Consider the following 26,946-nt stretch of genomic DNA (forward strand, 5'->3'; position numbering starts at 1 on the left):
GCGCTGAGCTCATGACGTCATCGCAGAGCTAGCATTTCTCTTTTCTCCAAATTGAAGGGAGTTTCGTACAAATCCAAAATATATGAAACTAAAACTCATAATGGATACAAAATACAAAAAATCATATATAAGAACCAGATAAACAATAATAATGTAAACAGGGGGGGGGGGGTGCACCATTATTGGTACAAAAAAAATTCCAACAATATCTTTGTAAAGCTATTTTGATACTGATTAATATTTACATAAAGACCATGGTCAAAAAGTAAAAAAAAAAAAAATTTTGTTATAGACCCATAAACAACAGAGCTATCGTCTTATAAAATTGGTCACTTCTTCATAAAAATTCACATTTTTGTAAAAGGTCAAGGTCATATCTCAGGAACCCTTTGACCTTGAGATGTTTAACAAGTGCCATTCAATTCCTTTCATGGAGATCTAAGAGCGTAGCAAATTTGAAAAACATCCGTGTCGGACATGGTTGCCCCCCCCTCCAAAAAAAATTGTCGATTTGAGATGGAGTGAACCAACCATATATATATATATATATATATATATATATATATATATATATATATATATATATTACAGTGTTAGTCATTTGACCTTAAAATTTGTCTGACGTCACTATCGCTGAATGGCTTGGTAAACAAAGAAGTGCGGACGCTGTTTTACAATTTGTCATTGTTCTAAAGGAGACAACTCTCTTTTACTAAGAGATTCGTTCATTTTTTTCATCGTATAATTTAGGACGCTAATGTGTTGTCAGTAAGTTTTCACAAGTAGTTTAAAAAAAACATACTTTCTTGCTTTTCGTTCTTTTTTTTATTGGAGTGGGGTATTCAATTATGGAACTTGTATAGTATCAACAGGTGCTTCTGCAGTTTAATAAACCGTTTTTCCGTAAATAACACGCTGACATTAAATCAAGCAGAAGAACCGTTTAATATTTCACAAAAATTCTGTTTACATTGGGGGTGCGGTGGAGGAGTGAGAGTGTTGTGGCGGCCACAGGTGCTTCTGTAGTTTAATTAACCTTTTTTTTTTTCGTAAGTAACGTGCTGACATTAACCGAGCAGAAGAACCGTTTAATATTTCACAAACATTCTGTTTACGTTTACACACCTCCCCGCTCCTCCTCCACCTGCCAATGTAAACAGAATGTTTGTGAAATATTAAACGTTTCTTCTGCTCGGTTAATGTCAGCACGTTACTTACGAAAAAAAGCGGTTAATTAAACTACAGAAGCACATGTGGCCGCCATAACCCTCACTCCTCAACCGCACCGGCGCACCGCAATGTAAACAGAATTTTTGTGAAATATTAAACGGGTCATCTGTTCGGTTAATATCGGCGCGTTACTTAAGGAAAAACGGTTAATGAAACTGCAGACGAACCTGTTAAAAACTATACAAGTTCTATAACTGAATACCCACTCTCTAAAAAGAACTAAAAACATAAAAGTATGTTTTTATAAACCGCTCGTGTAAACTTACTGACGGCATTATTAGCGTCCTAAATTATGAGATGAAAAAATTGAACGAATCTCTTAGTAAAAGAGAGTTGTCTCCCTTAGAACAATGACAAATTGTAAAACAGCGCCGAAATGCGACTTTTAACGAAAGCCAATCTAAATATAAAATTATTTTAATAAAATGTAAAATACATTTGATAAGCGAAAAAAAAAAATGGCGAGCAAAAAGCTTACCTTTGATTCGAGAAAACTGAATACTTAAATAAAACGGGGGTGGGGGGTAGATTGTTTTTCTGTTTGTGTTCAAAACAGAAAATTTGGTCGTTTTGTTGGTATTTCTCAGTCAATCGATGCAATTTCTCTTATATGTATCAAATTGATAAAAAAGTAAAATCAATATTGAAAATTAAAAATATGATTTAAATGTGAAAATGAAAAGCATTTTAATTGATAAAGATAAAATCGGAAGGTAACCGGTGAACCGGTGTAAATCAGAATTACGTTCCTTATGTCAAAAAGTTCGTTCGTTAATTACGTGTGAGAAAACGCTTTGTTTGATATAAACGGCCAAGAGAGAAAGCATCCCAATCCCACACTTACCTTAATAACAAAAATAGCTTCAGACTAAGTCACTTCACTAGCACACGACACGGGATTACATAAAAACGGGGTACCAGACAGATCTGACAAAATCGACTTTTATCGACACAGAATGACGAACACAGACGGACAAGGCCAAATGGCGTCAAAATTCCAACGAGGCGGCATTCCAACAAGACTTTAAAAAATTGCCCTCTTGCAGTTTAGATAAACCAAAATATGAGAAATATACGGGGACATAGTTGATGGTACACCGCCTGTAAGAATATCATTTGATTCGTTATTGAAAATGACATAATTATTGTAAAATAATTTTTTTTTAATTAATTCTTATTAAATTTAATTTTTGTTGAATTATTGATTATTTTAATTCGAAAAATGTTTCATTTAAATTATTTATTAGTTCGAAAAAAAAATAATAATCTAATCGATACGAGTCGCTCTCTCAACAGCACGTTTCTGCCCTCTTCTTTTCCAATCGACCACACCTCTGGCCTCTCGCCACCAATGTCGCACCGCACAATCTGAACGTCATCAATACGAAATTCTTTTCAAGAGAAGATATTCACGACTCTTTTCTTTCTGCCTCCCCAGGGAATTTTCCCCAGCTTTTATATCCTCCTATCTAGAAAAAAAACAAAAAAAAAAAAACAAGGAAGAGACAGGGGAACAAATAGCTTCTCCTATCATGCCCTGCCTTCCCAAGATGCCCTTCGTGTATATAAATGAGCTAGCCATCCTTTCCTTCTTCTTTCCCAAAGAGCGATGCAGATACACCCGGTACGTTTTTTTTGTTTTGTTTTGTTTTTTTTTCAAACCATATACCCTACACGCTCCCCTGATCTTTGAGATCAATAACACACTTCATAATCCTTCATCCAAGCAGGGACAACTTCTTGGGAGTTGACGTTTTTAAGTTCACTACAGACGTTCTCGCCCAGTTGTAAAGAACCACAATATGGGGCTAAGTCGAATTGGGGTGCATCGTTAGCTTCTTGGTGGATCTCGACTTCCTCCTCTTCACTGCCATCACTGCGCACCGGCAGGGTTATACGACGCAGGTCTAGGATATGCCAGGGAACGCCATTCACCATCACGTTGTTCTTCGACTGCGTTCCCGTTATGACACCCCCCTCCCCCAGAAAGTGGTACATTTTGCATTGGGGCTTTACCCACACCTCCTTGCCCACTTTAATGGTAGCTTCTTCACCCTCAATTCCTACCGTTTTGTTGCACGGATGCCGCCACTTATATGCGAAGATGGCTCTATGAGGCACAGTTGTCTCATCTTGCCTGGTTTTCGGTGAGATGTTGTACCAAAACACCGCCTCCATGGGTAATATGTTGCTGTTTTCTGCAGCAGTCTTGATGGTGCAATGATTCCTCTCCACTATCCCATTGTCACTCGGCCGATACGCTGCCCTAAAAAATTGCCTTACTCCCCACTTATCACACAGGTCTTTAAAGGCTTCTGATCGGAAAGTGGGGCCATTGTCCATTAACAGTTCCTCAACCGGCCCTCTCTCCAAAAATATTTCTTCAGTGACCCCTCTGATCACCTATGCAGCTTCTGCCCTGATCTCTCTCCATATAGCAAACTTCCCTGCTCCACAGTCGACCATATACAGATACAGCTTATGGCGATAATAGGTCACATCAATGGCCAATCGCTTCCAGTCCTCCACAATGTGTAACTCTCCTGCTTCATGTCTAGATGGTCCGGGGTCTATCGATTGGCACTCCTGACAGTGCTCCACTACCTCCCTGACCTCCTTCTTGGTGGTTTTCGGGTAAACCTCTCTTGCCAGGAATAACATCCGTTCTCGACCAAAGTGGTGCATTTCATGTAACTTTTTAACTTCCTCTCCTGCACAGCATATTGAGGAAACCTCCTTTCTCTCTTGCAGCCAGGCCTTCTTTACCCGTGTCATCAAATCTGCCTTGTTCTTTTCTAATGGGACCAGCACTACAAATACCTTCAACTGGAATTCCGCTATCAAATCTGCGAGTGCTCCAAGCCTGTGCTTGATCAGCATTTCTGCAGCACCTCTGGCCCTAACTCTCTTATCGCCAGTCACTCCCGACCTGATCCATGAAACTACCATTGCCGAATTGAATTTGATTTCAATCGTTTTCAATCCCCACTTCAGGGCCAGATTGATTCCTTTCATAACGGCCTCCAGTTCGGCTACATTGATATGGGAATAGTCATTTTTCTTTCTTAGCCATGCCGCATCTTCCACAGTTACACCTCCCATCTCTAATACGACTCCCAATGCCAGACTGCTGGCATCACACCAAATCAACACCGTGTCTCCGCCGCTGACGTACCATTCCTCCTTTACTGGGTCTTCTTTCGTCACTCTCGCGATGATTTCTTGTAGCATGTTCGTGACCTCCTTCGTCACACGGCCCTCCCAGCCATCAGTGCCCATTTGTCGTTTAATAAAGCTGCATGCTATTCTGAGCCAGCCGGCGATTGGATAGTGTCCCACCAGTCTCCCGCAGACCGAGAAGAGTTCTCATTTTGTCAGGTCGGTTCAGATTTCGGGTATTGCATTTCCTCGTCTAAAGACAAGGCTTCCTTTGCCATCTTGGCATAGTTTCAACCCCAACGCCGCTTCTCCATCCAGAGACTTGACTGGTTTTACAGTCAACCCATACCTCGTGACATGGCCTCTCGCTTTCTCTGCTGTCACCTCTGCTTCCTCCACGAGAATGTCGTCAATGTACGAACTAGTAGCCTGTACAGTCTTTACTCAGCACCGTCTTCAGCACGGCTGTCATAATTTTTGTGGCTGAGCTCAGCCCAAAGCCTAACCTCGTCAGGCAATACATTTTCCCCTTGTACCGGACCAATTGATGTTGCCAGAGTTTTTCATCTACATGGATCTGGAGATAAGCCGACTGCAGGTCGACAATCTTAGTGGCCTGCTCCATCCTCCTCCATTTCCTCATAACCTCTTCGCATACGTCAATCCCCTTTCCAGTGTGGCAGGCTACGTATCTGTTTAATTCTCTGAAATCCAGTACCGGTCTAACTTTGTTCTTTGTGGGTTGAACAACTGCCAATAATGGTAGCACTCCTTTTTCTTCCCCTGTCCACAGTTTCAGAATTCCCTCCTCTATCCACCTCTCCACTTCTTCCTCGAATCCTTTTCTTATTTCTCCTCGCAGTGTTTTCTTGTAGCAGCTTACTTTGTTTTGTAGTTCCGGAGATCCATTTTTAGGTACCTCCAACACGCACCAGTTTTATCCCCAACCCACTCCACCTATATGGAACACTATGTAACTGTAATTTAATACTATTTACCATCCTAACTTTTTTACCATTTAAAAGAAGACGGTTCAAATATACTGCTAATATTTTTTTTTTTAAATTTACAGCATACAAAAATAATGAAAATGTGAGACAAAAATCGTGTTTACATCATTGACGCTTTAAAACAACGTTCCTCTGTAGTGACGTTTTTGAAGCCGTAGACATACTCATGTTTTAAAAATCTAGCAAAAATCAAATAATAGTCATATCTTTCTGAATTTTTCGCTATTTATTCATTATTAAATAAACTTACATTTTTTTAAGTGTTCTACCCCCCCCATAGTTCATGTTACGAAAACTAAACAAAATAAATGTAGGTCGATAAAAATTTCAACATTTTTTTAAAGCTGAAAAGATCAAATAATTTTTAAAAATATTTATTTTTTATATATGTTATATAACAGATCTCACTCAATTACTCTATTATCCATTCTGTTAAAAAGTGCAACTGCATGTGTATTTCGCTGCACATTAAAATTTCAGTCACGTACATAATTTCCATTACCCCTACGCACGTTCTGCGAAGAAAAAACAAAACTGCGTTCTCCACACTGACGTAGCAGGCGACATATCACGTGATCAGAAAACATGACTTACTGACTAATCAGAGACACAATACGTGAAATATTTTTTTGATCTGATTCGAGCCAAAGACCAACTATAAAAGGAACCCCTCCTTCGACCACGAGACAGTCTTACCATCCTTGGGGATCGTCTCATCGTCGCCATCACCAACTTACTGCGAATATCTTACCGTCATTGCCGTCACAAACTTACTGCGAATATCTCTCCATCATCGCCATCACTAACTTATTACGAATATCTCGACGCCGTTGTTGAGACCAACTTATCACGAGTAACTCACCGACATCAACCAGACTCGTTGCTACTGACGATGACACCTCTACCGCCATAAATCTTTTGATTTGGTGAGAATAAAATATATATATTTAATTTTATTCAGTTGTCCGTATTTTTCTTGCAACCTTACGCTTGTCTATTACATATATATAAAATCCCGTTATTTATTTATTTCACTTGTAATTAAAATTGGACATAAAATCAATATTATGTTAAAAAAAAAAAAATCAACACTTTTTCTTGATATTTTTTTTTTTGTAATATGATTATTTGAATTACAACAAAAAACAAAATTTTAAAACATAATTATTTTTAAAAAGCTTTAAATGATATTAAATTCAAATATTACACAATATGAAGTTTAAACAAAAAATGAATGAAACATTTAAAGCAAGGAAAATATTCACTGTGAGTTTATTTTTATGAAATTTGTTTTTCTTTCTATGAAGAATCTTAATGAAACAACATTCATAATTTTTATTTTTACAAGTTAATTTGGTGCTTATGCATTTATGCTACCGAACTATTTTTTAAATAGTATTTTCGAGTTAATTCAATTTTTGTTTATTAAATTGTTACGTAAAAGTACAGAATGTGGGAAATGTAATCTCCCAGCCAACGGATACACAAACACAAAATGGTACTTTTAAGCATGATTATCGCCCTCTAACTCTGGTGACACATGCCTTGCCACTAGAGGGCAATGCAGATATGTCACTTCCTGTTTTATAGATTTCTTTCTCTTTTTCACTGGACTCACTACAAGTAAAAATGTGATTATAATGCACTCCGGTTGGTATGGCCAGCCAACCAGCTTTTCTGATTGCCGTCAGCCAATGCGATAACACAAGTAACGTTACTCTCTTCTTAATGAACTCTCACTATCTCTATCTTTATTCTCTCTCTTGTATTTTGATGCAAATAAATGTACATTTATTTGTTATCATATATCAGTATGTTTCGTCTATCCATTATGCAATCCATACCGAACTTTTTTGCTGAGATCAAGTGTGTGAACTTGTAAAGTTACTTTTAAATTATGCATTTAAACTGACGATGACAAATTTAAGTTTTTCTTGAAATCCAAAGTTTTCATTTAAAAATATTAATGCATGTGTAGGTTAGTGATGTTTTAAACCAACGCATTTCAGGTGAAAACATTACTATGTACTTGTCATATCAAATTAGTACAAATTCCAAAAATTATGAAAAATAAAATAATTACAAGTAGAAATAGAATTTATCGAATTATCTAGTTTCATCATGTTTTAATGTGGAAGGGTTATACAACCATTTCAGTATGACAATCTAACCTCTCTCGAGTTTAATTAAAGGTCTAAGATTTTTAAACAAAATGTCAGAGTGTAATTGTTAATGATTTTTCTTAAAAATACATCTAGATTCTGGATCATTTTTCGTAATTTTGGAGAATTTATACTAATTTTAACATAACGCGTGAGTACATGTTTTCAGCTGAAATGCATTGTTTTCTTTGTTTTTTTTTTAAATCACTAATCTATACCAGTTACAAAAAAAAAAAATTTTTGAAGAAGATTGCGTGTTTATCTCATGTTCGGAATTACCAATTTTAGTTGTGTTCTTCTCTGGAGTTTGTTTTCGTCAGTTCCATGAAAAAAGACAGGGATCTTCACTAAAACAGGAACCATCCTTGAAAGCATGAACCAAAGACTATAAAGAAAGTTGATTGGTCGGACGGATTTTGTGGAAGAGACATAATATAGTTTCAGGTCTTGTGTTTATTCTGGCCCTTTATCGCAATGATGATAATAATAAGAGAGAGAAAATGTCAGTCTGCCAACATCATAGTGTATTATACGCACCATCCCATGCACGGAAATCAACAGGCTTCCAGTCTCTCTGGCAATTTTCAAGCATATTTTGGACATCAATGATTAACATCCAACTATGAGAGTTCTCAAAGAAGTTTACCATTCTGCCAAAGAATAGCATTTTCTGCTTTGCATTTATTGCCAACTCATTGCCAACAGACCAACAAAAGCGTAGACCAATATTTGTATTCGGTGAAAGAATCCGGTAAGGACTGTGATTTTTCAGGCGGTGACAGCAATATAGATGAAGGCTGAACAGGTATTCATAAATAGAATTTTGCCATCTCAGATCAGACAGAGGCTTCTGGAGAACAAGATTCGGTCTTGATAGGGCATATGATCAGACCCTTACTGCCTGTACATCAACTGCTAAAAGAGAAGAAGCAAAGGACGACCAGTCTATTGTGCAATGAGCAACCCACAGAAGTAGTTCTGTTTGGACAAAACATAAGACATAACAGAACGAGATGCTCTGATAAAAATTCAATTTGCAAAATTTGAAAAAGGAAGGGGTATTTTTGCTATATCAGATTATGTATAACACTAATTTTAAAAGGTTTATGAATGGCAAAGTACATATTGACACTACTCGCTTACTTCTATAGACTTGTTTTGGTATATGATAAGCAATGGTTCGGTAAAAAACTGACATTGATAGGCTCAAAGGATTGATGAACATTCCAGTACCTCAAAACCTTCCTTTTCTTTTGATGAGCAATGGAAATGTTCTCTCACTGTTTCAGTTGAATTTAAAACTTCTCAAAAAAAAAAAAAAAAAAAAACATTTTTAAATCCCCCAACCAAAATTAGCAACTTTCTCCAAGGAACAAGTAGAAGTGTTCAGATATCTGGAAAAGGACATTAAAAATCGTTCCTTTATAGCCATATAATTTCTGTTTGGTGTCGAAATTGATGGTTTAGAACATGCTATCACTATTTCTCTGACTTAGAATTTCCTGGATTTCTCTTTAAACGCTAGCTTTCTCTTTAAGAACTTTAACTTTGTTCAAGCAAAAGCAGTCTATTGTTAAAACGGAGCCCTATGTTATTGTAGAGGCAATCTAAAAATGGCAACACTTACTGCTTTAAACTAATCACAGATAAAAAAAAATGTCTCTATTATATTCAACCCCAAAGACGAGTAAAATAAATTAAAAAAATGATGAAAGTTAGAAATTGCCTGTTTCAACTATGATATCACTTACTGCCTGTTTCAACTATGAAATTACTTATTGCCTGTTTCAATTATGATATTACTTATTGCCTGTTTCAATTATGATATTACTTATTGCCTGTTTCAACTATGATATTACTTATTGCCTGTTTCAACTATGATATCACTTATTGCCTGTTTCAACTATGAAATTACTTATTGCCTGGGGAAACAAGATACTGCTGCAGACGCCTTGTTTCAAATTTGTTTTTTACCATCTCTGCTGACAAGTTACACGCCTTACGTTACACAGACATATGTTACACAGGTGTCACCAGAATGTTACATTTCATCAGAAGCAAGAATCTGCCATACTCTGTGGAAGATGTAAGAGTGCTTATAAAATCTTGCCAAATCGTTTCTATGATAAATCATAAATTCTTTAAAACGGCACCTCAAACTCTCACAAAAGCAAGTCAACTATCTGAAACAATAAGTGTAGACTTCAATGGGTCATTACTTTGAAATTCCTGAAACTACATTGTAACAATGATTGATGAATACTCTCATTTTCCCTTGTGCCGATCTCTGTTACATATGATTCTGCTAGATCTAGTGACTCTCTTGACAAAGGCTTCCTTTCTAAGGCAATTGCTCTTGGCATATCAAAAGCCTTTGATAGGTTATGGCATAAGAGCCTACTTCACAAGATTTCCAGCTACGGTATAACTGGAAATGTTTTCTCAATTATTAAATCATTTCTCTCTGATAGGTTCATAAGAATAGTGGTTGATGGGCAGGAATCAGAGGCCCACAGTATTAATGCTGGAGTCCCTCAGGGGTCCATCCTGGGCTCAACTCTCTTCCTGATCTATATCAATGATCTCCCAAAACACATAATTAAATCATTCGTTGACATCTATGCTGATGAAACGACCATCTATGGCAACACATCAAAGGTCGTAAATGACAAAGTTCTCTCTGATTCTCTCTTCTCTGATCTTGAGCGTGTGGTACAGTGGGGGAAGAGGTGGTTGGTTACTTTTAATGCATCTAAAACCAAACTCCTATCTTTACATCATCAACGCTCTGATCTCCATCTGGCATCAATTGAAATGGATGGCTCTCATCTTGGGGAGGCTCCATGTTTTGACAAGCTTCTGGGTTTGTTCTTTACTCCTGATTTGAAATGGAACATGTACATCAAGTCTGTTGCCCAGGTCGCTGGGAAAATGGTGGGATCCTTCTACTGCTCCAGAAGATATCTCACTACTGATGAAATTCTCTAACTGTATAAAAGCCAAGTACGTCCAAGGACGGAGTACTGCTGCCACATCTGAGCTGGAGCTGCTAAAAACAGCCTATCCTGCCTTGACAGTGTACAGGGTAAACTTCATGGCTTAGTGGAGGATGCCCTTTTCTCTTCCCTGCAACCTCTCTCCCACAGAAGAGATGTTGCGAGCCTGTCTGTTTTATCATTATTTCCATGGCAAGTGCTTGTCCAAGCTCCAATCTCTGGTCCTCCTCGCCAATCTTTCACAAAAAACACCCGTCTAGCTGAAACCACTGTCAGTAATTTTCCCTACTTTTTATCTGTGCCTAAATCAAAATGTAGATTCCATAAACAAAGCTTCTTTCTTAGAAGTGCACGCCTGTGGAACTCTTTTCTGTTTGCCTGTTTCCCACCTGACTACAACTTGGATGTCTTCAAGTCCAACATAAACAAATTCCTGATGAATCGCCCCCTTAAGTAAGACACTTTATCAAATCTCCAATACTAACGATTACCACGATACTATCCCATTGATTACTATACACGCAATAACCCTTATCCCCGAGTGGCTTCCGGGCCTTGATAAGTGGTGACCTTCATATATATATATATATAAAAAAAATCTAATTGATTTATTTTCTGCTTTTGGAAATCCTTCTTTGTATACTCTGATTATGGAATGGCTTTCATGTTTGACGAATTAAACAAATCCCTGCTTTCTGAAAGTATTGAATGACCACATTTAATCCTCAAGGTAATGGACAAGTAGAGAGATACAATGGTGTCATCTGGCAAATTGGACGAGAAATCTATTACCAATTCGGGAGAAGTACTAGAGGTAGCCCATGATGGCATTCACTTGTTGCTTTCTACCTCCACTAATTGTATTCACCATGAACGTCTCTTCAATTTCCAAAGGAAACGAGCAACATAATTAATAAAAGTTAAATCTGTTCTATAATACATGGACGCAGAAGAAAAATATGAACATCTAGTCGGATTCTTGACATACTTGATGTCAATCCAAACTCTTGTGCGTTTCAATAATGGATCACAGTGTTCCTGCACTATGTATCTTTATTGGATGACAGAATGAGCGGTTCAGATGCTGAAAATCATAATATACAAAAGAACGGATACAAAATTCACATCTTCAATCTAAATTTTCTACTAATCTTATAAGTGACCTCATAAATCATCCTCAAGAATTTGGGCTCTACTACTCTTCACTCTCTCCACTCAGTTGATAGCCAAAGATATATTGAATCAATGCTCTACTAGAATCTGTCAAAGTCCTCAGTATTCAAGTAAAAACTATCGGCTTTAAATTTTTGCATTTTATATATTTTTTAGTTTAAGCAGAGGTCCACTCCTGAGTATCCATGCAAACTACTCCCAAAACAAACATAGGGCATTAAACTTCCCTGTGTAGAGGAAAATGTGATGATTGACTAAAAAATGTTCAAAATCAAACTGGATGAATAAAAAATTAAAATATAAATAAATTTTATTTTGCGATTCTGAATATCATTAAAATTAACCTCATTAATTTTAAATAAATTTTATTTGAAGATTGTGAATATCATTAAAATTAACCTCATCAATTGTAAATAAATTTCATTTGAAGATTGTGAATATCATTAAAATTAACCTCATTATTTTAAAATAAATTTATTTGAAGATTGTAAATATCATTAAAATTAACCTCATAAATTGTAAATAAATTTTATTTGAAGATTGTGAATATCATTAAAATTAACCTCATTAATTTTAAATAAATTTCATTTGAAGATTGCGAATATCATTAAAATTAACCTCATTAATTTTAAATTAATTTTATTTGAAGATTGTAAATATCATAAAAATTAACCTCATTAATTTTAAATTAATTTTATTTGAAGATTGTAAATATCATAAAAATTAACCTCATTAATTTAAAATAAATTTCATTTGAAGGTTGTGAATATCATTCAAAAATTAATCTCATCAATTGTAAATACATTTTATTTGAAGATTGTGAATATCATTAAAATTAACCTCATTAATTTAAAATAAATTTCATTTGAAGATTGTGAATATCATAAAAATTAACCTCATTAATTTTAAATAAATATAATTTGAAGATTGTGAATATCATTAAAATTAACCTCATTAATTTTAAATGAATTTTATTTGAAGATTGTAAATATCATTAAAATTAACCTCATCAATTGTAAATAATATAATTTTAAGATTGTGAATATCATTAAAATTAACCTCATTAATTTTAAATAAATTTCATTTGAAGATTGTAAATATCATTAAAATTAACCTCATCAATTGTAAATAATATAATTTTAAGATTGTGAATATTAAAATTAACCTCATTAATTTTAAATAAATTTCATTTGAAGATTGCGAATATCATTAAAATTAACCTCATTAATTTTAAATTAATTTTATTTGAAGATTGTAAATATCATAAAAATTAACCTCATTAATTTAAAATAAATTTCATTTGAAGATTGCGAATATCATTAAAATTAACCTCATTAATTTTAAATTAATTTTATTTGAAGATTGTAAATATCATAAAAATTAACCTCATTAATTTAAAATAAATTTCATTTGATGGTTGTGAATATCATTCAAAAGTTAATCTCATCAATTGTAAATAAATTTTATTTGAAGATTGTGAATATCATTAAAATTAACCTCATTAATTTTAAATAAATATAATTTGAAGATTGTGAATATCATTAAAATTAACCTCATCAATTTTAAATGAATTTTATTTGAAGATTGTAAATATCATTAAAATTAACCTCATCAATTGTAAATAATATAATTTGAAGATTGTAAATGTCATTAAAATTAACCTCATTAATTTGAACCAGATTTCAACTGAGATATCTCATCTCAGTGCTCATTAGAATTTGTTCAACTGATAGAAATCACTTCAAATAGATCATGCCAACATTGTACATTGCATTTGCCCATTCAATTGGGTTGTATTAAGATTTAATTTTTAAAAAGAGACATGTGAGTGTAGTTGGTGAAAAAGTGGACGAATAGAATTGGTTCTAGAAAGTTCCAGGTGATGTCATCTCACTAAAAATTATACATTTTGTTGAGTGGCAAATTTTTTTTTTTTTGCTAGCTATACAAAGCTATGTCAATCAGAGATAAGAACTCAAAATATTGCTCAGCTACCAAACTAGAGGCTCAGTTTTAGAAAGACCTTATGCCACTATCATTGTGTGTATACGACTTTATCTTAATTAGAAAAGAGCAAAATATTTTTACAAATCGTTTTTTAATGTTTTTCATAAGTACAATGAAAGTTGATTTCTAAGTAAAAAATAGCTACGTTTTAGAAGAATATGGCATTTCTCTTTTTGTCTTCAACATGTGTTCATATCTCAGTTTGATTTCAGAGAAGAAAAAAATGTCACAGAGTTCACTTCACAAAGACCTCATTTTTTACTTTTCCGTTCATTTTTGCTTAGTAAATTCTAAAAAATTAAGGGTGCCTTCCCTTTATTTCTTTAATACATTCAAGCCTCAAACTAAGCAGTGAAGAATTTTCCTCTCTAAAACTGATGTAATGGAATAACCTAACATCCCTTCATAGATGAAATGAACAATAGATATATTGACCCTCTCACATGACTGAGAGAGAAGGAAAAGACTGGAAGAGAATAAGAAAATATGTCGAGTAACTCTTATGTCACATGTATTCGTTTGTAAATAAACCCCTTTGTCTTTCACCCATAACCCCGTGTTTCTTGCTGTATTCTTCTTTAAAGTAAGGATAGAATAAAAACTGAACATTTAAAGTGGACAAAAGAACAGGAAACAACTCCGACTTGTATATTTATTTCTGTATTATTACAGCCATGACATCACCCATGTGATGTAAAACGTTCTCCATGTCTCTCCCAAGATTTTGAACATTACCTCATCTCTGTCAAAATCTTTGTCTCTCTTTCTTTTTATAGTCCTTTTTTCTCCCCCACCGATGAAGTCACATCTCATATATATACATATGCATATCCATGCTAGGTACAATTTTATTTTTCTTGATCTTGACAAAATCCAGATCAAGAATTTTTTTATTCTGGTAGAGTGTGTAAGTTAGTGCAGCTAATTAAGGTAACATCATTAGGAGAATATGCAACATTCTTTGTATGAGCTAGTGTATAGTCATACAAAAGAGATCTTATTTGAATTTGTTATTTTTAATGAGGACGGCATCCTGTAGACATCCAAACTTTCACAAGTCTATCTGCTCATGCAATTTTAAAGAGAATTCATATGAAAATGCTGTATCACACACTTCACAAATATATGATCTTTCCTTTTCTTTCAAAGTTTTCACTTTTTTAAAAAATTTTTATTCCTTTGAGACCTTGATATTTGGTCTGTTTCTCCCTTTCAGCTCTGTTTAGACCTCCATCATTAGGGACACTCACTTCAACCAAGGTGGCAACTCTCTCTGACTTATTCCATATAACTATGTCAGGTTTCACAACAGCATTTTCCAGGCAGGCGGCTGTAGGGATTACACGGACGTAATGTATGGTATATAAGTCATTTCCAACTGTTCTTTCAGGTTTTTCGTTGATATGTATCTGCATGTGGATTTTACAAGTGGAAGGTTGTGAAAATGCTGAGCCACACACTTCACAAGGATATGGCTTTTCTCTTCCTTTGGTCAAAGTTCCCAGAAATCAATGGAGCCCCCTACATGGGGCTAACACTTGAACTGTATATGAGATACACAGATATTTGAATGTTCCATTAAAGTTCTTTATCTCTCAAATACTGAGCTAGTAAAAAGTAAAGAAATTAAGAACATAATTTTCTTCTCCCCAATTAACCATTTTTATACGTTGTAGTATATCTTTTGTTTTAGTCTTACTAGATCCCAGGACAAGAATTCATCTAATCTGGTGGAGTATCCAGCTTTGTGCTATTATTTGAGGTAACATTACTTGGAGAAGATGCACCATTTCTAATAAAAGCTAATGTGAGTTAGCCATTGCAAGGAGATCTTATTGGGCAGCGAATACTGAATGTGATTTTGAATTCATTACGATTTGGATTTATATCCGAGGGCTCTTTTTAGAATAGATGTTGTTCCTTTTATGGTTGCAATCTGTATTTCATTACAGGTTGGTCTTCCAAGGATTGTTTCCAGGTATTTCTTAAGTTTCTTTTTGCGCAACCAAATTTGATTGGTAAGTACTGTTCACATACTTTACAAGAATATGGCTTTTCTCTTTTCGGTTTTATTTTCTTTTAGTTAAAGTTCTCAGAAATCAAGGGGCCCACTACATAGGACTAACACTTAAACTCTATATAAGATGTTGCGAGTCTGTTTTATCGTTATTTTCATGCCAAGTGTTTGTTGGAGCTCCAATCTATGGTACCCTCTTGCCAAACTTTCACGAGAAACACTCTTTACCTGTGCCTAAACCTAAATGTAGATTCCATGAACAAAGCTTCTTTCTTAGAACTGCACGCCTGTGGAATTGTCTTCCGTTTGCTTGTTTTCCAGCTGAATACAATATGGTTGTCTTCAAGTCCAACGTAAACAAATTCTTGATGAACCGCCACCTAAATTAAAGTTCCTTCTCTCTCAAACACTGAGTTAGTAAAGAGATTGAGAATATAATTTTCCTCTTCCCAATTAACCATTTTCATATGTTGTAGTATATCTTTTGTTTTGGTTTCTTGGTTTTATTTGAATTGGCATTGGAGTATCCACCTTCATGCTATTACATGAGGTAACATCACTTGGAGGAGAAGGTCCAGTGTGTTTTCTTGAATGCACATTTAAGCTTGATTTGCTTGAAACATTGCCCTACTTTTTATTGAAATCAACCAAGAGCTGTTTTTAGTATCCTCGTTGTTCCCTTAAATGCAATTGTCTGGATCTCTTTTGCACTTGGTTCACCAGGAATATTAATTAGGTAGAACTTCAAGTTCTTCTTCATAAGCCCTGTTGCACCCATAATAACTGGTATGATGGATATCTCCCTAAGATTCCAGTTTCTTTTCATATACATGAGACCTTGATATTTGGTTTGTTTCTCCCTTTCAGCTCTGTTCAGACCTCCATCATTAGGGACACTCACTTCAACACAGATTGCCTTTCTGACTTATTCCAAATGTATTCGCTCATGATGCTTTAAAGCAGATTTATTTGAAAATGCTGTTTCACACACATCACAAATGTAAAAGTTTCCACATTTTTCATCAAGTTTTTCATTGATATTTTCAATTTTTTCAGCATCATGTACCTTCATGTGGATTTTGAAAGCGGAAAGGTGTGAAAATTCTGAGCCACACACTCCACACAGATAAGGATTTTCGCCACCGTGCATTCGTACATGTTCATCTAATGTTGATTTCCAAATACATGAATATCCACATATTTCACAAGAATATGGCTTCTCTCCACTGTGTTTCCGTAAATGCACACGCAAACTTGATTTCAGAGTATAAGAAACTCCACATTCCTTACAGGAATATGGCTTTTCTCCAGTGTGTGTTCGTATATGTTTTGCAAGGTCTGCTTTCTGTGAACAAGAGTAATCACATTTTTCACAAGTAAACTTACTTTCGTTTATAGGTTTCTCTTTTTTTGTGTGTGTTCTAACATGTCTAGTAAGGCTCGATTTTTGAGAACAAGAATAACCACAGGTTTTGCAATTATATGGATTTTCTTTAACGTGTTCCTTCATGTGTTCTGCTAACATAAAGTCATAAGTAAAAGAGGAGTCACAAACTTTGCAAGAGTATTGTTTCTCTTCAGTATGTGTTTTAACATGTTTTGCCAAATGTGATTTTTGATTAAAAGACGCTCCACAAATTTGACAAGAAAATTGCTTTTCAACTGTGTGTAATTTCATATGTTGAAATAAACTTGCTTTCATAGTAAAAGAAGACGCACATGTATTGCATGAATATGGCTTTTCTCCAGTGTGTACTTGAAGATGTTTAGTGAAGTGTGATTTATGTGAACAACAATAGCCACATGTTTCACATTTAAACTTACTTTGTTTCATACGTTTTAGCATGTATTGTGCTAAAGTTGTATTTTTTATAAGAGAAGAGTCCAAAACACTCATGTTAGAAGATTGCTTCTGTTTAGTTTGTTTCTCCATTGCTTTTTCCTGTTTATATCTATTTCAAAATAATGAATCGCATTTGTGATGAGAATATTTTTTCTTTGCAGTATGGATGTTTCAGACTTTTGTTACAACTTAAAATGCAGTGGTTTTCATTTCTTTATAAAATATCACAAAAAGATCATCTGTAAATAAAAAATGGATCAAATTTTAATATTGTTTACATTTAAATGCATTGAATGAGCTTGGATTTAATTCAAAACATCTAAATAGATTTCATTAGAAAATAATGCAAGAGTAAAGTTTTGAATTCGGCCATGAAAGGGAGATAATCCCCTATCGATGTTTATTAGAGTTGCCTCCCCTTTGTCAACAATTTGTTCAAGATGAGAACAATAGTCCAATTAAGTAATACAAATAATACAGATAATAAATAAATGCATTGAGTAGGATATATTCTTGGATCAATGATAATGTTTTTGATTTAATCAATGAAGAAACAAGATAAATTGATATGAACATTATCCTAGTGGATTATATGAAAGGTTCAGTTTAAAATTTTCATATCTTAACTGATTTATGTGATTGAATTTTATCTTTTTTGTTATTTTATATTATTTTATTTTTATTATAGTTAGTTAGGAACTGTAATGATTCTTCATAATTTTATTCTGCAATTCCAATATATAATGTTTGTATTATGTGTTTTAGCTGTTTCTGAATGAGATGAGGATTGGCTATTCATATTATTTGGATTCTTCAGTCTACTGTTCTCATCTTGAACGTCATTTGAATATTTTGGTTGATGTATCTTCAGGTGTATCTTGTCAAACTCAATGTTGTTTCCGTTAAACTCAGGAACTTGGATAGAATTTCAAATGAAACCTTTTATTTACTTTACAGGGGTAGCATGCTCTTGTCCCATCAGCCATAACAGAATAGAGGTCCTAAGTAATCCGCAATTGTATTTTCCAAATTCCTGAGTTCAACAGAAACATTCCTGGGTTCAACAAGATGAACTGAAGAAAGTCGGAGGTTACATTGACCAAAACGTGAAAATGACACTTAAGATGAGAGCAGTAGTCCAAAGAATGTTTTAGTTAGTTGTGTTGTTTGTGAGTCATTAGAATTTTTGTGGTTATATATATTTTAGATTTATTGTTTGTTTTTTTTGTGCTTGTGGTCATTTGCTTTCAGTTTATCTATTTCCTATCCCCTTTCTTGAACGATATATATTTAGCAATATAAATCTGTTTCTTTGCAATAAATTAAAGTCTGATATTTTTTTTTTTACTTTCCTTCACTTCAGGTGCATAGGAATTTTTCTATTACATTTTAAAAGCTGACCTAGTAATACATGCCATTTATTAGGGAGTTTACTATCAGTTTAATTCTGTTTCATAAAACATATCACTCAATAAGTTCCGGGCCTAGCATGTAGATGGTACTGAAAAAACATTCATATATTTTATAAAGTACTAACCTTCAAATGACACACATGCCCAAATTACAGTTATTTAAGTGATATTACTCTTAAAAGTTTTAATTCAATAGAAAAAAAAATCTGAATTTTGTGTGTTGATAAAACAATGTTTTCTGATCAAATAATATACTGTTCAAGCAAAGTACTAGCTTTATAAATGTTATCTGGGCTCTGCTCTGTCAGACATTGATTCTTGAGATGTTTACGTTTTTCTTAATCTATACTGAGTTTGGTATAGTATTTTTAGTATTATTTTGTGTCTTTCGTCATGATTTTGCTATTAATTACATATTCTAATCTGACCTAGTAATATGTGGAGTTTACTCGGATTTACTCTAAATAATGGTTGACTGAATAGAGATGGTATATGATGGGTTTTCCTCCTTTAAATGGAGTTCAATTTTTATAAATCAACAATGCCTAGGTTAGCCATCCCTGGTAGCTGCAACTATCTCCTATAAACAATAAGTTGTAAAGGTGCTAACTAGTGTTATGTTGCTACCAGTTTGCTGTTTCATTATCTTCTTCAAATAATGCTGAAATGAAATTGGTGTGAATCACTATGCCTGTTGTATCTTAAATAATGTCCAATTGCTTTTATTTATCACTATCATTTGATTTTAATTTGTTTATTGTTTGTTTTTTCCTTTAATATATAATTCAGTTTTTGCAATATTTGATTGTCTGCTGCTTCAAACAGACATAATTTTACACACACAATTCTTGTGTTTGTTTTTTAATTTATATTGGACTAGTCTGAGTACCCAGTGTTGCCCGGGTGTTTGGAGATGTGCGTTGAGCAAAACAAAAAAAAGTGGTAGTAGGCAGGCAGGCTCGAACCTGTACCGCAAAGGAAGAAAAGAACATGGAAAAAAACAAGATGTGGCGTCTTTGCTGTTGCGCACATTGCTGAACTGAAGTGACATAGGTTTAAATTAAGGCTAGTCAATTGAAAAGGAGGGATGACTTTTGAAAATATCGTTAAAAAAAGCGACCCCTCCCTGTAAAAAAGTGTCCAGTTGAGGATGAAGGAATTAATGTTTTTAGCCAATTTTTCAATATTTGTCATCCAAAGGGTCAAGCTTCAAAATGATACTCGTAAAAATCTGTGGCCTCTGTCGACAGTTTTAGGCAGACATACAAACATACATACATACATTTAAATAGACAGGTGAGATTTATATTATAGACTGGTGGGGGGTACCCGGCAATGCCCGGCTTTTTTGAGGTAAATCAAAACTCCAGGGGGTGGGGGTTAAAATAATTTTAAAAAAAAGTTTTGGTAGGTGAGTATGAGGATCGAACCCGAACCCTTGAGGCAAAGTTGGAAATTAAAGTGTAAAAAAAAAAAAAAAAAGTGCGACATTAACCATTGGGCCACCACGACATACAACGGAGACACGTTTGAATTTATTTATTTAACTCTTAAAAACAGGTGTCCGCAATAAAAGTTTCGATTTTACCTAATTAAGAAGGTCAAATAGAAGTCACGCAGTTAACTTTTGCTGCGAGACAGCGTTTGGGTTTGTTTACCCAAATTTGACTGTTTTTTTCCCCAACAGATGTTGGGTAGGGGGAAACCAGCTCCCAATTGTCCAGATTGAATAGCAATTGTCTGATATACAAGATTGATCAAAGCTGATTGCTTCTGGACGTTTCCCGATGCCTAGAACGCTGTTAGCTTTGAATTAGTTTCGCTTTTTATACAAAAAAGCCCAATCAACACGCGAGAAGCCAAAATAGCAATAATTTTGTAAAAATCGACGTAAATAAATCTATACGCTACACGTGTTCTCAAATCCTAGATATTATTATCTACGGCCTATATAAACATTTCTAAGCAATAGTAACCCCCCCCCCCGGGAGCGTGTGCGAGAAAAGCCTTTGCGAGACATACACGAAATGGTCACACTCATTTTGCCTTTTATATATTTCAGTTTCAGTATAAATTGAATCATTTTCCTTTATTTCTTTTTTAAGGGCAATTTTCTAAGTAAATAATAAACAAATTTTAGTCTTTTAAATCTGTGAAACAACAAAATGTTTATTTAAAGAATGTTGTTTCACAGACAACAAATTTATCATAATTTTTTCTTTTTTCAAATTAATATTGAATATATTCAATCGCAGTATAAATTGCATTTCTTATTTTCTCTTTCTCGATTCAAGCTTTCAAGTTTTCTAATGTTTTTGTAAAAGTTCTCATTCATTATCGATAATTTAACTGGTCTTGCGTGCTTGGACCTCAGGCATGACATTATTTTTCAGTAACTAGGACTTTTATTTATGAAGATCACAACTCTGACCTTTTAAAAATTGCCTGAGCAGCCCTATTAGCATTCCCTAGACGGGTTGCCTCCGACAGCAATAACCTAACTCCTCTCCAAACAAGGAAAACAAAGACTAAGAGGGTAGACTTCCTAGGATTATCTAGGACTGACAGATAAAAGACCACCAAAATGGTTGTTTCTACTGAAGTGATTGTTGATGTTTACCAAAAAAGAACAAAGGTTGCAATTCATTAACTTTTTATAGCTTTCCTAATATGTCCTCATCCAATCAAAATCTTTTGTAAATTGGATCACTTAAGGGGAATGACTCATCAAGAACTTGTTTACATTGGACTTGAAGACAACCATATTATAGTCAGCTGGAAAGCAGGCAAAAGGAAGAGAGTTCCACAGGTATGCAGTTCTAAGAAACAAACTTTGTTCATGGAATCTACGCATACATTATGTTTTAAATCATATCTTTTGCCTTTAAAGTCCACTTACTCCTCACCCTCCATTTCTTCTATTTATTATTTTATGACTATCTGTCTCCATCTTCTGCTTTTGGTTTCGATTCTGGTTGATGACACACAAGTCACAATTGTTTTTATAATAAATTAAAATATCATATTTAAGCAGATTTTACGACCAGGTAACGGGAGATCTCTAATGTACCTTTCAACATACAAAATAGTTACAGATTTAATTCCTGTTCTTGGGAATAGTTCAGTTCAAAACGGGAATAGTTCAGTTCAAAATGGGAGTGGTTCAGTTCAAAATGGGAATAGGTCAGTTCAAGATAAGAAATTTAAAATAAAAAAAAAATTTTAATTTATAAATATCGTTGGTGCTACAACAAAGTATTGATTTGTTAAATTTTTTTAGCCTAGTGGTTAGGTCAACTGAAAACTGCAATAACAGGAAAGAAAAAAGAAAAATGTTGAGTTATTTGTTCAAAAAGAAAGAAAGCAGTAATTGTGAACTGAGAGACACATGTGTCATTTTTCTGCATTGAAGGTCGAGTTTTGAATGAAAAAAAAAAAGAAATTAAAAATATGGAAAATATGAAAAATATAAACAAAAAAAGGTTGGTTTGTTGTTCATATTAAATATTGCTGTATTTTGTTGTTGGGAAAATAGAAAAAAAAACTAAAGGACTAGTCTTTTTAGATGAGGTATAAAAACACAAAAGAAGTTTGTGTTTTTCATATTGTCTACTGAGTGTTCAAAAACAGTATTTCATATTTTGTTAAATGAAAAGAAAAAAGAAAACATAAGTAATTTTCTAGTTGTATGGTGTGTAATCTTTTTTTTATTGAAAGGCTATTGCTATTGATAGTTGGTTGAGAAACAATGGTCAGATCTGAACGATGATTGGGGGAGAAAGGAAAGAGTAAAAAAACAAGCAATACACATATGCACACAGAAGTCTTAATGTCAGACAAGTATTTTTGCATGATGAACCATTGTTTTGTTTTTAGTTCAGAATAGTAATGTTGAGTTGAAAAAAAAAGAAAGATGTTTTAAGATATAGCCAGCGAATTGCAAGACTCCCCCCGAGATAAACAGCTAGCAAGGAGAACTTAGTGATGTGTTTCCAAACCATTGTATCCAAGTCCAATAGACTCAACAGTATCAAAGAAACACAGGGGATTCAGTATTTCTATTATTGCATGCATGAAGAACATTTCTATGCAGAGAAGAATCAGGTAGAGATGACCACATAGAGCAAGTTGGTCAAGTAAGAGGTGGTTTTAAAAGGTATGTGCTGGAGGGTTGATAAGGCACTATGTAACAGTTTATATACTAATCATCAACTTTAGATTCTAAAATCTTCTCTTCAAACTGTTGACACGTAATCACCTAAAAAAGTAGAGTCTATTTTCTAGTGTGTGTGTTTGGGACAGTTGAGGGTCTATATCTATTTTAAGTATGTTAAATACTGTTAGAAACCCACTGAATATATGTCACAGTAACATATATTGAGCGAGTTTCTAACAGTATTTTGTATAATTTTTTAGTTTAAACTCATTTTCTCAAACTTAACGTATTCAACTAAGAGTTCGTTGCCATTTGTCTTTTTCAGATATATTAACTGTATGATATTTGAACCGATTACACGTTTTAAAGTGATTAAAACCACTAAAAACTTTTCCAGCTAGGTAGAAGAGTAACTTATCTTGCCTTTGATAACATTTATTTGTTATATATTTGTTTTTGGACAACTTTTTCGAATGTATGTGTATAAACAAACCCGAAGAATCTTTATGATGTACCAGTCACGGAACAAAGATGTCATATTCCGAGAATCACATAAGTTGATCAAGTAGTTTTATTTTTAAGTAAGAAAATGGATAGCAAAAAAATTAAACTAGATATTAATTACTTCCGGAAAGAACTATGAAAAAAAAGCAAATAAAGTGAAAGAGAACATAATCCGAAATTGCTTAATTGGAAATGTTTCGATTTAATCAATGAAAACGGAAAGTTTTTCATAAAACATATATATAGAAAATTGGCACTTATGGCGGTAATTAAAAGTAAAGAAAACAGTAAAGTCTGTATGATGTAATCGTCACAGAACGAAGATCTCATATTCCAAAAATTATGTAATTTGATCAAGTATTTATTATTATTATTATTATTATTATTATTATTATTATTCAAGAAAATCGAATTTTTAAAATAAGCGAGTCGTAGTATTTTCCTCGGCCATGATCCGATGAAATAAGGGGGAGACAACTCAAATCGAAGGGTCGCGGTAAAAAACGTCAGACTTATGTTTAAATACAGTTAAAATACAGATAGAATCACTAAAAATCGTAAATTTTAATTTTCTGATATTAAAAAAAAAGACCCTACTAAATCGATTTACGTAATTTTTTGGAATATGACACCTTAGTTCTGTAACGAGTACGTACATCGTGCAAACTTTTCTGTATTTCCTTTACTTTTAATTACCGCCATAAGTGCCAATCTGAATAAACACTGTTTTTGGTACTTCTACACTTTGTCGCTGAAACTGGAGACGCCATTTTATTTCACGCACCTGCCGTTAAAATGCAAGGGAGAAATTGATATTTTAAACTATGGCCGAAATTAGAAATAAATAACAAAAGAATTAAACTACATACACTTCTGTAAAGAACTATGAAAAAAAGTAAATAAAGTGAAAGAACATATATCCATAATTGTTTAATTGGAAATGTTTCGATTTAATTAATGAAAACAAAAAGTTTTTCATGAAACATACATATATATATATATATATATATATATATATATATATATATATATATATATATATATATTAGAAAATGAAAATGACATATTTATAATTATTTAAACTGGACGAGCACGAGCGCCATTTGAAAACCAAAACATTTATTGTACAAAAATGTACCAAAATGTAATTGTAAAGACATTTATTGAAAAGTCCACGTAAGAAAATATCATTTTAATAAAACAATTTTGTTATTTTTTTGTTATTTATTTCCTACTTCGGTCATAGCTAAAAATACTGATTTCTCCCACAAATTTTTGCGACAGGTGCACGAAAAAAAAAATGGCGTCTCCATTTTCGGCGATAAGTACCACAAAAAAGGGCAGATAAGTTCGCAATAATTTCCACATTAATTGCTTTAAATCGTTAAAATATAATTTGCTAAATAAAATTACTTGATCAATTTATATGATTTATTGGAATATGCCATTTCCGCTTCGTGACAAGTAAATAATAGAGTTTTCTGCATTTTTAAAAAAATTTTTTAATTAGGTTGAATTCTAAATAAGCACCCAAAATAAATTTCCAATTATTTTGATATAAAAATGTATTAAATGGATAAAAAAAAAAAAATTTAAAAAAAAAAAGAAAAAACTCACCTTTCATTCGAGAAAATTGAAAATTAAAAAAGGGGGGAAAAAAAGAAATGAAGCGGAAAACTAGATTTTCCCCCCTTTGTGTTAAAAATAGAAAAGTTTATATTTCTTAGTCGATAGACACAATTTCTTCTTTATGTGTCTGATTCATTAAAAAAAAAAATCATATATCTAGATTGAAAATGAAAAACTGTGAACTTGTTTAAAGAAAAATACTTCGAATGATAAAGGAAAATTTGGAAGGTAACCGGTGAACCGGTGTAAATCATGATTACGTTTCTTGTCTCAAAAAGTCCGTTCGTTAAATTACGTGTGAGAAAACGTTTAAATCGCCCTCGCTCCCATACCACTGTCACTTATTATTAATTAGCACCTCAAGATTACAAGAAAATAAAACATAACCAAATAATCCGAAAAGGGCAAAGTTCAAGCCCAAAAAAAACAGAAAAAAAAAAAAAAAAAAAAGGCGAGTTGTCAATTTGGTCTCATAGCGTTTTCCGATACTCTCGATCTGACTTTTTGATCACCCGTCTGGTCGGCCATATTAGATATTTATCGTTAGTTATTAGACAAGACATACACATTTAAATCATGATTTTCTCTAGTTCAGATGGGTACAGTAAATAAATTTTTAACTCGAAATGACCCCTAACCTACTAATGTATAACATAAGACACAGAAAAAAAAACATTTATAATGCGTACAGTGTACGCATTATAAATGAGAAAATAAAGCTGTGTACTCAGCGTACACAGCTTTATTTTCTCATATAACCACCATACGCTTTCAATGGATATTACCAGTAATTGTTTGAGAAAAAAGAAAATACATCATATTGACGTCTTAACGGTAACCTTGGTACTGGTGGTGTGGTGTCCGTTTTAATGTCCTCTCCAGTCATGTAAGAGTTACAGCCACTTTTTTCTGCCTTTTTCGCTTAAAAACAACAGTAAGTATATGTAACGGACCAGGATATAATACCCTAGCTCGCCACAAGAAAATAATGAAACGAATGGAATTGAAGGAAAAAAAACAAACTCAATTGATGGATGAGATAAACGTCGTTTATTTACTGTTGAAAGAATGAATGTTTTAGATATAACATGTGTTCATGTCCGCGCGTGTGTAACCAATGTTCGTTGCAGGACTGGTGTTGTAGAAAGAAAAAGGAAATGTGTGTTCATCTCAAGTTCGGGTCAGTATCGTTTGTTCGCGCGTGGGAAAAGAAGTGAGTGATGTAGTGGAAATTGGAATGATAGTCCAGCGTGTAGACAAAGAAGAGGATAGAGGGTTGACGTCAGTTAGCAGTCAGCTACGCGAAGGTGTTCTCAGGGACCAGTAGTAGATAGAGAGAGAAAGAGTGAGAATGTGTACGTACGGTCTGTTAGCTTTTTGGTCCCACATAGTAGCAAGTGGTGTGAGGTACGCGTGTGCTCGCGCCTGCCAAAACGGTGGCGGCTAGCGCGCCGACTAACCACGTAGGAGGCTAGTCTCGAAAAGGAAGAAGCCGCTAATGTCTGTTTCTTTTATACTCGTTTCCGGTGGTCTTTTGCGCATATGTGTATTTCCTTTGAAAGCGAAAGTGACGTTGTCCATGCGTGTGTACGTGTGCACGTGTGTGAGTACATGTGTGTACGTTAGCATGTGTGTATATACACGTGAA

The 26,946-nt window shown here is 33.8% G+C and overlaps 1 protein-coding gene and 1 long non-coding RNA gene across 4 annotated transcripts in view; one reads left to right on the forward strand and one right to left on the reverse strand.

The window, feature by feature from the left end:
* LOC145276751 (uncharacterized) overlaps positions 1-25,786 on the reverse strand; it is a 35,452-nt gene extending 9,666 nt beyond the window's left edge. The window contains exons 1-2 of one of the 3 annotated variants that reach the window (XR_013868004.1): positions 25,287-25,786; positions 14,372-17,836 (exon numbers count right to left, since the gene is read on the reverse strand). The gene's annotated coding sequence lies outside the window, so the exon portion shown is untranslated. Of the gene's footprint in view, positions 1-1,708; positions 1,908-14,371; positions 17,837-25,286 lie in introns of those variants that run through there. The other 2 variants (XM_080127988.1, XM_080127987.1) reach the window with 2 other exon arrangements.
* LOC145276753 (uncharacterized) overlaps positions 7,008-26,946 on the forward strand; it is a 135,059-nt gene continuing 115,120 nt past the window's right edge. Inside the window, exon 1 of the long non-coding RNA XR_013868006.1 lies at positions 7,008-7,107. This is a non-coding gene — a long non-coding RNA (uncharacterized LOC145276753). The remainder of the gene's footprint in view (positions 7,108-26,946) is intronic.

The sequence above is a fragment of the Euprymna scolopes genome, chromosome 5 (genome assembly GCF_053919585.1).
Source record: "Euprymna scolopes isolate OS-2025 chromosome 5, ASM5391958v1, whole genome shotgun sequence".
Taxonomy (NCBI): domain Eukaryota; kingdom Metazoa; phylum Mollusca; class Cephalopoda; order Sepiida; family Sepiolidae; genus Euprymna; species Euprymna scolopes.